This window comes from Balaenoptera borealis, assembly GCF_965194805.1.
Source record: "Balaenoptera borealis genome assembly, chromosome: 2".
NCBI classification, from domain to species: domain Eukaryota; kingdom Metazoa; phylum Chordata; class Mammalia; order Artiodactyla; family Balaenopteridae; genus Balaenoptera; species Balaenoptera borealis.
Genome location: NC_138867.1, coordinates 26,944,055 through 26,960,560, shown reverse-complemented (window position 1 = coordinate 26,960,560; position 16,506 = coordinate 26,944,055).

Here is a 16,506-nt window from a genome sequence, read left to right as displayed (position 1 = left end):
TTCTTCATGATTCAGTCTTGTGGGTTATATTTTTCTGGGAATTTATTCATTTCTTCTAGGTTATCCAGTTTGTTGGCAAATAATTGTTCATAGTAATCTCTTAGGATCATTTTTTGTGTTATTAGTTGTAAAGTCTCATCTTTCATTTATGATTTTATTTATTTGGATCTTTTCTCTTTGTTTGTAGTTAGTCTAGCTAAAGTTCTGTCAACTTTTAAATTTTTTTCAAAAAAATCCACTCTTAGTTTTAGAATTGATTTTTTTCTATTCTTTTTCTATTCTCAATTTCATTTAATTCTCCTCTAATCTTTATTATTCACTTCCGTCTGCTAACTTTGGGTTTTGTTTGTTCTTATTTGTCTAGTTTCTTGAGGTGTAAACTTAAGTTGTTTATTTGAAATCTTTCTTCTTTTTTAAATGTTCACTGCTGTAAACTTCCCTCTTAATACTGTTTTTACTACATCCCATAAGTTTTTATATGTTGTATTTCCATTTTCATTTGTATAGAAATATTTCTTTAATCCTTTTTGCTTTCTTCTTTGACCCATTAGTGGTTCAAAAGTGTGTTGTTTAATTCCACATATCGTGATTTTTTCAGTTTTCCTTCTGCTATTTGTTTCATTCGACTGTAGTCAGAAATGATACTTGATATGATTTCAACCTTATTAAATTTGTTAAGACTTGTTTTGTGACCTGCCAATTTATCTATCCTTAAGAAAGATCCACGTACTCTTGAGAAGAATGTGTATTCTGCTGCTCTTGGGAGCAATGTTCTGTATATGTCTGTTAGATTTATTTGGTCTGTAATGTTCTTCAGTTCCACTGTTTGTTTGCTCATTTCCTCTATGGTTGACTTGTCCTTTATTGAAAATGGGTTATTGAAGTCTCATACTATTATTGTACTGTTATCTGTTTTTCTATTTGGTTCTTTCAATGTTTTCTTCATATATTTAGATGCTTTGATGTTGGGTGCCTATAATTGTTTTTAATATATTTTAATAAATTTTATGTATTTTTATATTTAAAATTATATATTTATAATATCTTCCTGTTGAATTGATCCTTTGATCATTATACAATGTCCTTTTTTGTCTCATGACAGTTTTTGTTTGTTTGTTTTTAACATTTTTATTGGAGTATAATTACTTTACAATGGTGTGTTAGTTTCTGCTTTATAACAAAGTGAATCAGCTATACATATACATATATCCCCATATCCCCTCCCTCTTGTGTCTCCCTCCCACCCTCCATATCCCACCGCTCTAGGTGGTCACAAAGCACTGAGCTGATCTCCCTGTGCTATGTGGCTGCTTCCCACTAGCTATCTATTTTACATTTGGTAGTGTATATATGTCCATGCCACTCTCTCACTTCATCCCAGCTTACCCTTCCCCCTCCCCATGTCCTCAAGTCCATTCTCTACGTCTGTGTCTTTATCTTGTGATCATTTTTGACTTAAAATCTTTGTTGTCTGATATAAGTATAGCCATCCCTGCTCTCTTTGGGGTACCATTTGCATAGAATACCTTTTTCCATCCCTTCACCTTCAGCTTATGTATGCTTTTGAATTTAAAGTGAGTTTCTTGGAGGCAGCATATAGTTTGGTATTCTTTGTTATCCATTCAGCCACTCTGTATCTTATGACTGGGGAGTTTAATCAATTTACATTTAAAGTAATTATTGATAGGAAAGAATTTACTATTGCTATTTTGTTCATTGTTTTGTTTGTCTTGTAGTTATTTTGGCCCTCTTTTCCTCTTGCTTTCTTCCTTTGTGTTTTGTTGATTTTCTGTATTTATATGCTTAGATTCCTTCCTCTCTTTCTTTGTGTAACATCTATAGGGTTTGTGTGTGTGTGGTTACCATGGGGTTTACATATCTTGCAGTTACAATAGTCTATTTTAAGCTGACAACAACTTAACACCAGTCACATATAAATCTTACATTTCTACTTCTCCCCCATATCTTTATGTTAATGTCATAATTTGTCTAAATTGATTTTATATCCATTAATATATTTTTAGTTATAGTTATTTTTAAAAATTTTGTCTTTTAACTTTTATACCAGAATTTGAAGTGATTTACCAAACACCATTAAAATAATACAGTATTCTTTATTTGTCTATGTATTTACCTTTATCGATGAGTTTTAGACTTTCTCAATCTGTTGTGCTCCTGTTTAGCATCCTTTATTTTCAACTTGAAGAACTCCCTTTAGCATTTCTTGGTAAGGCAGGTCTAGTGGTAATGAACTTCCTCAACTTTTGTCTGAGAATGTCTCTATCTCACTCTCATTTTTGAAGACATTTTTGCTGTGTATAGTATTCTTGGTAGGCTTTTTATTTTTCTTTCAGTAGTTTGAATATATCATCCCACTCCCTTCTGGCCTATAAATTTCCAGGGAGAAATCTGCTTCAGATTTTATGGAGGTTGCTTGTATTTGATAAGTTGCTCTGTCTTGCTGCTTTCAAACTTCTTTGTTTGTTTTTGTATTTTGACATTTGATTATAATTTGTCTTCTTTAGATTCATCTTATTAGAATACTGTAGGCTTTCTGGATCTTCACAGAAAGGATCTTTTCATATCCTTCACAGATTTGGTAAGTTTTTAGCCATTATTTCTCTGAATAACTTTTTGGTCCTTTCTCTTTTTCTTCTCTTTTGGGACTCCTATAATTCATATATTGGTCTGTTTGGTTGTGTTCTATATATTCCTTAGGCTTTCCTCCTTCTTTTTCATTCTTTTTTCTTTTTTGCTCTTCTGACTGAATAATTTCCAATGATTTGGCTTTGAGTTTGCTGATCCTTTCTTCTGCTCGACCTAGTCTTCTGTTGAACCCCTCTAATGAATTTTTTCAGTTCAGTTATTATATTCTTCTGATCCATGATTTCTACTTGGTACTTAAAAATTGTTTTTGTTTTTGTTTTTTCTTTTGGTGATATTCCCACTTTGTCCATGCATTGTTATTGTGACCTTGGTAAGCATCTTTAAGACAACTATTTTGAATCCTTTGTTAAGTAAATGATGTATCTTCATTTTGTTAGGGCCAGTTTCTGAAGATTCCATTGTTTGAGAAATATTTTCCTATTTCTTCATTTTCTTAACTCTCTATATTGGTGTCTGTGTATTAGACAAAATAGCCACCTCTCCTAGTCTTCATAGATCAGTCTTGTGCTAGAGAAGAACATCACTAAGTAGTCTGGTCAGAGATTCTCAAACCTTTGTGCTAGTCCAACCCACTTTCTTTGCTCTTAGAGGCTCCCAGACATCTAAAATATGCTGGTCCCATCACCACTCTGAGACAAGAGAGACTGAAGCCAATTCCTCAGGCAGTCCCCAGATAAGTTGGATTACTGGGTGCTCATTGTACCTCTTTCCCTCCCCTGGGATAAGCTGAGAGCTGGAGTTTTTCGACTGCTAGCTCTGTACTTGCCTGGAGGGAGTGGTCATGGTGACTGCCAGTCTGAACCACCATCTCTCTTCTCACCACCCCTGGGTGGCTACAGTATTGCCATTTCCTCTCAAGATTCTGAGACAGGTTAAACAGAAGTCAGTCCTCATGGTAGCCACTGGAAAAGCTGGGGCATTGGACACATGATACAACTCTTTCCCTCCCAAGGATGAGCTAGATCTGTGGGGTTTGCACAGATTGTAGGCACTGTGTGGGAGTAAGGATTATGGCAAGAGGGTATCTGGAATGTCCCTATTGTTCTTTGCTTGTTTGTTTGTTTGAACGTCCCTATTGGTTTTGATGTGGCTGGTTTTACACTCACCCAGGGTGCAGGGACCTCTTAACTAGGTTCTGGATTTCTCACAAATGGAATATGTTTATGTATTATTGTTGAATTGGTGTGTTTGTGATAAAAATGGGGGTTGAGGGCTTCCTATTTTATAATCTTGAAAGGTCAGTATCTTTTTGTCTATCTTTACATATTATTTCCAAAATTACTTCACAAAAGTGAAAAATGTGCAGTATGTTTGTGTTTGTTTCATGTGTGTGTATGTATAAAATCTATATTAAAGCTAATTAACTTTTTAAATTTTAAAACATTTTCTAACACAATTTTTTAAATGGCCTCATTATAAAAACTAGTCTAGGAGTCACCAATGTTCAAAATTTTCATAATTCACTCCAGCTTAAAATTATTTGTGAATATAAGTTCTCATTGACCCTTCAAATCTCACATAGAACACAAGGAGAGATTATAGTTAAAGGAAATCTGTGTAAAATATTTTGACTTAACACTACAGTTAATGACTACATTTTTCTTTTTAGTTGAGTTAAAGCAAACTTAAAAGGCTTTAAATGTCACAAAAATTGTTAAGGAGAATAATTGTGAATGGAATGAATACAGTAGAAAAAATTCGTATTCAATAAGGGGAGAAACAAAAGAAAATTGCCTTTCAGTGTTAGAGAAAACCCAGAACTAGTGAAACATTGAGAAATAAAAACATGAAAGGTTCAAATATATGAATTTTGTCCTGTATATGAGAATGAGCTCCTCTCCTAGCATGTTTTGTGTAGCATCTGTATTTCATTCCATTTTGATAGATCCCAGTACCTACCCTAGTTCTTCCAAGCTGATTCACACTCATAGAGAATACACTTATTTTTGTAACATAACAGCTTCATCTGTCTGCTTCTGATGATAGATATGGATGACCCTCATTCAAGTAATTAACCAAATGAAAACTTAATATCATGTCATTAATAGATCTTCGACACTAAAATGAAAGTAAAATCAATTTCTTTGGATTACATGATTAAGTGCTTAAGGAGTCTAAATAGTAACTAAAAAGACATGATTATTTCTACTACAACTTAACTATACTTTCTCTTACAATATACATATATTTTGGTGAACTAGTGTGATACATCAATGACTATAATCACAAAAGAGAAAACATTTAGGAATTTAATAACTGACAGACCAATAGATGAATAGAGATGTAACAGCTGCATCCTAAAAAAAATATTCACTGGTACTCCATAAGATGCTTTTAAAGGAAAGATACTAGCTTTTCCAAAATGTATAAACATGTCTTACTGATGGTGTCAGTTGTGTGTGGGTGTGAGAGAGAGAGATTTGTCTTGAAATTCTTTAGATTATTCTTTGATTTCCAACTACAGTTACAATTTTGGAGTTTGGTTCTGCTCATGGTACTGCTTCCTAATGTGACCTTCTGCCTGATGTCTTTTTCAGAGAGTTACCACTTCATAGGTTGTTAATCACAAGGCAATCTTCTGTTTGCCAGGGTCTGGCAAAATACCAGAATGAGTCACTTCACTGTAAAATGAAGCTTCTGCAAATCTTTCAAAGACTGTGTAAGTGTGTGAAGTGTTTCTATGTGTATGTGTACCTGTGTATGTATAGTTGGTTAGCAGCTTGCCCAGCTTATTTTGTCAAACACTACTTATGAATCTTCCATTGATGACAATAGCATCAATAACAGTAGCACAATAATGGCCACCATCACAACCCTCTGTGTGCCTAGTGCTGGGATAAATATAGCCTATTTTACCTAATTTTCAAAATGCTTTTCCTGAGAAAAGGATTATTGTCTGAATTTTTGTAGTGAGGAAAACTCATGGTCATTCGTTCATCATATATTTATTGAATGCTCACTATGTGCAAGGCCCTGTATTAGGCACTGGGGAGCAAAAGTGAACAGAAGATTCATATATGCCTATATGTGTGTTGTTTACATTCTATTGTGACGAGATATGCAATAAACAGAATTAAAATGCTTTTTATAGTCAGTTAGAAGGTGATTAAGACTGTGAAAAATATAAAGTGAGGAGGAGAGGTGGCAATCTTATATAGTGTAGTTAGGTTGATTTCAAAGAAAAGGTAGGCGATTTTTGAGAAAAAGCTTAATGAGATGAGGAAAATATCATCCTAGGAAGAAAAATCACCAGTAGGAAAGTTTTAAGGTGGGAGCTTGTCTGATATTTGAAGACCGTCCTGGAAGACAATGTATCTAATAGAGTGAACAAGGGAGAGAGTAATAGCAGACAAGGTCAAAGATGGAAGGAATAGGGAAACTTGTAGCCTCAGGTATGCTTTTGAGTGAAGGACTGACACAAACTTATCTATGTGCTTTTAAAGGGTCATCCTGGTTACTATGCAGAGCACATTGCTATAAGGAGACAAAGGGGGTGGCAGATACCCACGAAGTAGCTGTTGCAATAATTCAGGAAAAAAAAAAAAAAGATAACATGGTAGTGGAAAAGATAAGAAAATGGCCCAGTTACATGGTAAGTGCATTTGAATTCAGATCTGCCTTACTTCAAATATGCACTTCTGTTCCCTGTGTGTTTGGTCCAGCAGTGCTATAAACTCAGCCTTGGGACAGTGAGTGCAAATTTCTTCCTTGACATTATGAACAACATCAGAGACATTGAGATCAAGTGTTAGGGATAAAAGAATCGGCTTTGGTTTTGACAGACTTCTGACACTCACCAGTAAAAGCCATAGTTGTGTTATTAAATTTTAAATATTTCCTTTTATTGGTCTGGATAGCTCCATATAGAGCAAGGAGAATGAGCATTGCTATTATAGTGACATAAAGAAAGCAAGGAACAAAAAAATGGCTTGGTACTTAGAGAAAGAAATCAACAGTTTCCCGTGATTTTTAAAACATTGTTTAGCATGTGAGAGCAATTCTTTCACAAAGGGCACACTACTTGGAATCCTTCTTATTGTTCTGTGGAGCATGGAGCTTGGCAGTTACTATACTTATTTAATTTTTGAGCGAGTAGATAACATTTCTGCACTCCAGATGAAATTTCAAATCAACACATTTGAAGTGAATAGATCGTTCTTGAGAGAATTTGGAAGAGGCTATGGATACTGAGGAAACATTTAAAAATTATATCCTGACAAAGTAGAGCAATACTAGATAAACAGAATAAAATATATTCATGAATAGTTTTAGTTGTTTCTGGAGTAGAAAAAAAAAATGTTTGATGGATTAAAATCTTCTTATATAAATTTAAGTGTATCTATATCACCATTTTGTTTTCCAAAAATGAATACTAAATAAGTATTTTTTCAACTAATTTTATATTTCATTAGAACCATTAGGATTGTCTCCTAGAGAATCATCGTAATTAGGCATTTACTATGAGAGCATAGATATGAAATGAAAAGGAAAAGAATGTCTGCATATTTGCCTGATTCAGATGATAGTTAAGCCTCACATTTCCTGACTTTAGACAGACAGCAAGGGTGGGGGGTACTTTATGTGCTTGTGTGCTGTGGCTGTGTAAGTACAAAATCAGCACTTAGTGCATTGAAGCAGGAGATCGTCAGATAAAATTTCCTGTATTCAAAAGACAGAGCAGTTTATAAATGTATCAAGGACACACACATACACACACAGACAGACACTTCATACTAGAAAATACTATTGGAGAACATCAATAAATACGTGCTTATACAGTTCTCAGAACTTAACTATTATGATTAAACAGAAATTCTTCTCCACTAGCGTTGTTAGGGATTTCAAATTAGCAATGAAAGAACTGGCTTTGGTTTTCATAGACTTCTGTGATTTGGAGAGGAATGAGAAATATATATTTAATCTCAGTTAAGTAAATAGTGATAAATGACGTCTTATTTTGCCACAGTTGTATATGCTATACATTTTTAATGCAAACTTACACACCTAACTTATTATTTCAGTTTACCCTTCTTAAGACTTTAAGAATTCCAGATCACCCATCACTGGCCCACACACAGCATTTTTTTCTTCAACCTCTATCCTCCTCTATGACTGGTTTAATGCACCCTTTTTTTCACAGACAAAATCTACCTCCTGTCGTCATTTCCTCATTATCCATCACTACTCAACTCGTGACAGTCTGGCTTTATCTTATCAAGACTCTATTGGAACTTGTCTCACTAAATCTCTGGGATTTTCCTAACTGCAAAGTCAATGAATCCTTTAGTCTTGATTTTCCTTAATTTCTCAGTAGCATCTCCCTCCACTAAATATTCCCTACTTCTTGAAAAGTCTTTCTGATGAATTTCTTGAAAAGAATGCTCCTGATTCTCCTATTATTCTGATAATTAATGTTACACTCTCTTCCTCTTATATACACCCTTTATATTTTGTTTCCCAGATCTCCATGAAGAATCTTCTTTTCCATCTACTTACCTGTCCATTTCATGGGACCGTACCCATTTGTTTCTTTCACTTATTACCAAACTCAGGGAAATCCAAATGTCAATAAACAGCCTGAAGTCTAGTCCTCTAACCTGAGAACCAATATGTTTAACCCTCTGCTTAACAAGGGCTTGTGGATTGTCCCATTACCTCACACACATTTTCTCTAATAGTAAGTGTATCTGTCCTCTCAAAATGATCCTGCTCTGGGTAATCTGTACTATAATGAACAGAAGCCCCCTCAACAACTGTCCTAACTAACCAAACCAGAAACTCATCCTTCTCAGTGACCCTGCTGTCCAGTCAAGTCACAAAGCTTTGTAGATTTTAAGTGGGTGCTACTCCAATCTGTCACTGTTTTCTTCAATCTCTCATCTTTTTCTAAAGACTTCTTAGTGGGATCACTGTTTTGAATCTGGATTCTCACTAACCTTTGTTAGCAGCTACAGTAATTTTGGGTTTTAGACAGACAGAAAGAGAAATTGACAGAGAAGAGAGGGGCAGGGAGAGAAAGAGATTGTTCTGCTATAACACAATAGCTTCATTTCTAAGATCGTGGGTTACCAACAATCATTATATGAAAAAGTTTTACATTTCGGGGGAAAAAAATGTGCTAGGGAGTTTCCAACTAGTAAAAACTCCCTTCTCCTATAAGAATTTGAATGACAGAGATTTTTCATATCTGTGTAACCACATTGAGAAGATCTTCAAGTTAAAGTAGCAAATGTGTCCTCTAGGGAGGTCCTTATTTGCTGGAATAAATATATTAAGATCCTTGGAATATGTTCTTGAAGGTCATAGGTCCCCAAAGAGCATGTGTTAGAAAATGTTTGTCGTTCTGCTAATCACCAGGTTTCTGTTTGCTAAGTATGCCAGCTGAGAGAGAAAAATGAATTGTTTAGGAGAATTCAAAAAAAATATTAGCAGCTCTTTAAATGATGAAAGACGGGAATGATAAATTATATAGCAGAAAAAAGGAACTTTGCTGCTAGAACAGAGATTCTTAATTGGAAACGTCATGACATTTTCCCTGATACAAGTATAATATGAACGTTTTACCCCAGTTACTCTCCTTCCTCTCCTCCAAACAAAGAGTTGTTGATACAACACAAACAGTAGTCTTTACTCATTTGATCTTATCATATCCAGTTAACTCTATGCATTCTTAATGCACAGGAGAAATACCTGTGCCATACGAGTGCATTCAAAATGGCAACATAAAACCTTAGCTTTGTCTCCTCTCAATCCATACTCTGTAGTCCTCTATTTAAATTACTCTCATCTGATGTGTGCACTTGTCTGATTTTTCCATTATACTGTAAGATGCTTAGAGGAAGGACAGAGGACATACTTTCATCATGTATCACACTCTCCACAACCTCCCCACTTGTTCCATCTCTTCAGAATCTAAAATAATGCTTTAGATATAGCACATCAGCAATTTTTATAATATCATTTTAAAAAGTGACAAAAACCCAAGTATCTTAACTTTTAAACCCTGTTTTCTCTACTAACTCTGTTACTATTACCTCTTCTGTATGGAATAAACCAGAAAATAAAACATACATTTTCAAGCCCTTAGAATTATCTTATGGTGAAAATCAATCTACCAAAGAAACAGAGAGGCTTCAAATATACCTCTTATCTGCTTAAGGAATAAAGCAGCCTGAAATCAAATGCTGTTTGCCTAGTTTTTGGGGAACGCTTGTAAAGTTTGATGTAGAAGAATAAACATTTTTGGGGAGCTGTGGTAAGCCTTAGCAACCAGTATCTCTATACTCCTTATCTTCTAAACATGATTTAAAAAAATGGATTAGCTCTATCACCTGCAGTACCACTATTTCATTGCTTCTAGAAATAGATCATTTGCCTGTAAAATACTTCAAAAATGTTCCACAGGTGTTATTTTGTATTCTGCAATTTCTTATTGTTATTTATAGCTACAAACATTGCATTCCCCGAAATGTTTTTTGAAGTCAAAATTCCAGTACCTCTTTAAGGGCTGTAAACCAAAAAGTATCATCACTGTCACAAATTATTGCTTCATAAATATCCTTACCAAAACGCACCTTGTGATTATTATTTAATCAGGAAATAATATGTTATTGGGTAAAAATGTCTACTATTTATTCTCTGATTTTATTAAAGAAAGTCTATTCTGTACAGAATCACATTTCAAAATATAAAGAATGGTTTCTGCTCTCATAGCTCTATTACAGTGTCATATATTAAGGTTTATTCTAATTCCAGACCAATACATGGACACTGCACAAAATAAATAGCTTTTTCAAAAACAGAATGAACAAAATGTCTTGAAGCACGAATGAGTGATTATCATGCTTCTTCATCTCTTGGAAAATTTCTTACTGTTGCTGTAAGTCCCAGTGAGTTATAGTTCTCTTATACACATAAAAAAGGATAATGGTTATAATCCCACTATCTGAATTTCAACTTTCACCTCTCTCTCTAAAGTTAAAAGTTAGCTTCCAAAGCTTTTAGAAAGCTGCTGCCCTTTTCAAACAGCATTTCTAGTACATCAGTCTTATTGATTTATTCATAGTAAATGTTACCCGCTCATTCTTTGCGTGTGAAACTGAAGAAGGCTACGTAAGTGCTTCCTAAACTCTGGCAACCATCTCAGATGTAACTTGGCTTAACAGTGAAAACATATTCTTTCGGGTCAGGGCAACAGTCAGGCTGGAGAGGGAATATGGGGCTCTCAGTGCCAACTAGGATAGGCCATAAATTCTAGTTTACCACCAATATCAAATGTGAAATGTTTTACCATTCCAGGAACTATTACTTCCAGAAAGTGATAGAGCCTCTCCACTAATGAAAGCATTGATCCTGAACTGAACTCTGAGTGCATGATGTAAATCGGAGGAGTCTTTTTGGAAAAATCCATTTGTGAGTCTCAAAGTCCTTCAGTGTAATATAAGTGAATTCATGTCAAAAGAAATGGGTGAGGCAGCTTAATTCTACCACCCAAAGTACAAACTTACAAAGAGGAAAGAAAAAAAGACCTCTTCGGGTTATACTGAGATATCTCATCTCCCTTTATTTACATAGTTACTCATTCATGTTATTTCTAACTTTCTAGCCCTGATTTTGCGTTTCCATTTTGGCACATGGAATAAAATGCAATTTTATTCCATGTGCCAATTTATACTGAACTAAATGACTTGCTACCACCTAAAGGTTTATAAGACAGAGAAAGCCTGCAAAACATTTATTTTTGACCAGTAACCAAAGAAAATATTTAAGTTCTCCTTTTTATTATCTTTGTTGCTTATCCATTGGAAAGAATTAGGTAGGGCCCACATTCCTAACTCCATGAAAAAGCAAGAAGCTAAGATGATTTGATCTAAGTAGTTTGATGCCCAGCACTCATTTCTCTAGTTCAACATCTAGAAAGATAACAACCAAACTTATATTATGATAGAAACAAATGGTGAAGTTATTATTTTCTGGAAAGCAAACACAACCAAAAATTCTCTTTATTTTTCGTCCTGACCCAATCAATCAGTGATGTGGCAGTGGGGCTGGTGTGTAGTGAAGGAAGTTCTAAGCTGATTCTCAGTGCCTCACTGTTAAATATAAATTGCCACGGAGCACCTAACATTTGAGATAAGCATTTAATATGAAGTTACAGTAACAAAGTCAATATGCTAAAATGGGTAATAGAGACAATGTTTGGAGGTGAGGAAAAAACATAAAGAAAATATATTTAAAGGGGAAAGTATGGTCCTCTAAGGAAGAAAGAAAAGACAAAATGAAGGTAGGAGGAAAGCAAAAGAAAAAAAAGGAAAAGAAATATAAAAGGAGGGCTTCCCTGGTGGTGCAGTGGTTAAGAATCTGCCTGCCATTGCAGGGGACATGGGTTCGAGCCCTGGTCCGGGAAAATCCCATATGCCACAGAGAAACTAAGCCCATGTGCCACAACTACCGAGCCTGTGCTCTAGAGCCTGCAAGCCACAACTACTGAAGCCCGTGTGTCACAACTACTGAAGCCGCGCGCCTAGAGCCCGTGCTCTGCAACAAGAGAAGCCACGACAATGAGAAGCCCGCACACTGCAAGCCCCGCTCGTGGCAACTAGAGAAAGCCCGCACACAGCAACAAAGACCCAACACAGCCAAAACTAAATACATAAAATAAATAAATTTTCTAAAAAATTAGAAAAAAAAATATAAAAGGAAATTCAGGAAAAAGAAAAACACTAATATATGTTATAGCAGAATTTTTTTTGGTGGGGGGATAGAGAATTTGGCAGAAAAATTGAGGAACTCCTATAGGAAAGGTAATGAAATATTAAAAACTAGAGAAATATAATTTTCATATTTTTTGCTTTATAATATCAGGATAAATATGTAATCTAAGTCTAGTTGTTCAATTGAACTAATTTGAAGTTCTCAGTTAACAATCCCAATAACTAATGTGAACAATGTTAACTATAACATTAGCTGAGTTGTTTTTTTTTTTGTTTGTTTCTTCTAAAGATTTCCACTAATTTTATCCTTCAAAATTTAATCCCTGGGACTTTGTTCTCAAGAAATGAAGGGTAAATTACAACCCTTCGTGGCTGTGCCGTGGTCATCCACGTGTCCTATTACCACACAAAAATAGTCACATCCTCTTTGAATTTTATTTTTTTATACAGCAGGTTCTTATTAATTATCCATTATATACATATTAGTGTATACATGTCAATCCCAATCTCCCAATTCATCCCACCACCACCACCACCCGCCCTGCCACTTTTCCCCCTTGGTGTCCATACGTTTGTTCTCTACATCTGTTTAAGAGTCATATCCTCTTAAGCAGAAGAGGAACATTTTGCATAGATTCAGCTTTACACATTCAAAGGACTACAAAAAATTTATGTACACTTAAGTTGAAATCATTCTGGGATATCTTTGTGTGGTCTGATACAAAGGATGATACCTCTGTCACAACTGAATGCTTATAACACCTTTATTTGAAGAAATTCTGAAGAATTGAATTTATACAGTATCTTAATTATACAAACCTAGATTGTTGGTACAGAGTTTTTTACTTATATATATTGTCCATCATTACTAGAATGCATAATATATCAGTATTCTGTATTCATGAATGTTAGACTTTAAAAGAATGCTTTATCGGAATGGTGATTTCTTTAAACTTTGTTTACCTCATATATATATATTTGGATATATATATTTGGATCTTAATAAAAAGCTAATAAGAAAAGAAAAAGAAAGTTGTAGGGGAATTAAGGAAAATATATTCTGCAGGAACTATGCTCAAGTGAAATGATTTTAAAAATCACTTTGGATAATAAGTGATGATAAACTTATGTGTAAGCATGTTTTAAAAATCATCAGTGTAGAATTAGGAGGAAGAAGAAGGATGGAAATCTGTTCTCCTCTAGGACAGCTTTTTTTTATGGATAATTCAGTAGCTGGTCTAGTTTTGTTCTTATTTAAACAGAACGCTTATCTCATGAATATCATATACTATATCAACATTTTGAACTCTTACTATGTGAATGATACTAGGATCTATTAGGCCCTAAAAGATTTTGAAAATACTTCCATTCATCTTTGGCTGTAGTTCCACAATATCTGTTCCAAAACTTTTCCACTTTTCTTAGTTTCATATTCACTGATATTAATTTATTGAAAAATCAAAGTTATCTAAAGTGATGTCTGTCCTCATTCTCTACTTTCGTAGCTCCTTTTTCCTACCCTCTAGCCTCAGGCCAAAAAGCATTTGCACTACTTCCAAAAAGTAATTTTTCTACTTAAGTTTTCAGTCACAGCCCAAACTGAGCCCTGTATGCTTCATTTCTGATTCTCCTTTGTAACTTTTAATTTCATCAAACAAGTAAATAATCAACTAACACAGAGATAACGACTTAACCCTGATGCTGTCATTTTATGTTTAAACTACAGCCGTCCTTTTAAATGACTATCTAAGGATTAATATCTCACAATCACTACATTTCCATGCTCTTTATTCTTTCCTTAACTCCCCCATCTTCCAAATTCCTTACTTTCAACTATCAAAACTATCACGGATTCACAAATCACAAGACTAATAGTTGTTTCCAAGCCCACATTTTCCTTGACTTCCTGGAAGCCAGTTCTGTCTTCTTCTCTTACTCATTAAACGTCTGAGTTCTTCACGTTTTATTTCTCAGTCTTCACCTCTACTTTCTTTGCTCATGAACGAATGCAAAGTGTGTATTTCCAATTGTCTACGGCTACTAGCATATGGGTGTCTTTTCTTATTTTAACACATTACATTTATATCTAAATTCATGATCATAAAATTGTCTTTAAGGCCAACGACAAGATCAACTCCTAAGTACAAAGAACCTATTTCCCCCCCAATTCCTGGGACCCAGAACACATTAGGATGATGGCTTGCAGAAAGACACCCTTAGACCCTGACTAAGAGAAGAAAGGCCCAAGTGCCCCTCACATTTATCACCTCTGTTCTCTGGAAGGAAGTGAGGCCTGGAGGCTTTTAGGTGGTAATAATGACCCGCTGGGGGGCAAGGAAGCCCCAGCAAGTCTGGACCCCCATGGCTGGTTCTCCCACCCTACCCCCTGCAAGTTCTACAGTAGTAGCTGCGGGTCTCCTGCGCCAGAAGTGACCTTGTTATAAGAGGTGGTCTCCCGAGGGGGACGGCCGCCCAGGGCCATGCACATCGGCTCCAAAAGCGGCTCATGGTGAAGAGGTGCTGGTCTCTTGGGGAGCGTCTGAGCAAAGCCTAGTGCAGCGTTTGTCCCTGGTGTGATGGAGATCTTCCTCACCACCTCCACGTGCTGCAGCAACCTGCAGGCAAAAGCAGTGCCTGACTCAGAAACGCAGCCACCTTCTGCTCTTCCTTGGCGATGAGCTCGCTCTTGGTGCAGTCGTGGCAATGACGCTCTCGGCGGCGGCGGCGGCGGCGGCGGCGGCGGCGGCGAACTGGACATGCGCACGGCTTCCACGCAGGCTCCTCGAAGACGCGGGCGTGGCCGCGCCGCTCCGCACCCCGGAGCTGGGCCCCGGCAGAGCGTTGTGCAACGTGTGAGCTCGGTGGACGTCTGGACTACGACGTGGTCGGGAGTGCCCAGTTCATGCATTTCCACCAGAAGGTAGTTGGGCCTCTGCTTGTCCTCAGTGCTGGAGAAGCGGGACGTGCTGGTGGAGTGCTTCTTGCCCACCGCGTGAATTTCGTCGGTGTGCACGGTGCGGGGCCTTGGGCGGAGGCCTCTTTCCACAGACTCCGGGCGGCTCATCGCAGGAACAGCACCAGTGCCGCCGGCGCCATCGCCTTGGCTCGCGGTGCCTTCCCACCACGGCCGGCCCGGCAGCAAGGGCTGACTCCTTTTCCCATCTTTGTGGCGTCCGCAATCGCGCGAGGAGCCATTTTAATCCGATTGAAAGCACTGATTCCTCCTTCACTTCCAGTCTTTCTAGCCAGACGCAGAACATACCACAGGGTGGCTGAGCCCACTGCTGTCATCCCCAAGGCAGAGAGGGCATTTCCAAGAAGCCCCTAAGCCTATAGGAAACTGGGATCCTGACCTTGCCTTCGGTATTCAGCTCATCTTCAGCTGCTGGAAGCTTCTCTCAAATATATCAGTATTTGAAACCTGCATTCCGTGCATCAAGGCCAGGCGAGGCCACCCAAACACCACGGCTCCGGGGTGCAGATAGACTAACACCACATCACTGGGGGGCACCACCTGGACCTTCTGTACTTGGCTCCTGGCCAGCATCTCGTGGACAAAGTTGGTCCAGGAAATGGTACCCCTGCTAGTGCTGGGCGAGATCAGCCATCTCATGAGGACAGCGATGACACACAAGGTGAGTAGATGCTCCCAGTACAGCTGGTCCTTCCTTTCCTTGAGCCTTCTCTCCTCCTCATTATCTTCCAGGGTCCTCTCCTTGGATTTATCATTGTCCTTAGTCCTCTGCTTCCTACTTGAGGTGTTAAAATAGTAGGTGCTGCCTAGAAGTTTCCACCTAGAAGTCTGACTGGATTATGGACTATACATGCTTTTTCAGCAAGAATCCACTGATCCCTTAAAAGGCAGGGGTTAGCAGTTGGCAATTGCAAGCTCTGTAGCCTCGGCCCCCAGCCTAGGCAAGACCGGCCTGAGGCCTGTGGACAAAATTTAGCCCTCTCCTCCCACTCGGGTGAAGAGACCCGTGTTCCAGCCTGAGCCTGGGGCCCTGAAGACACCTAGAATACAGCCCAGACCCTAGTGGAAGGACATTTTTTCTTTCCTAGTTGAAGTGCTTTTTATTTTTAGAGCAACCAAAAACATTTACTATAAAACCTGTTTTAAAAATGA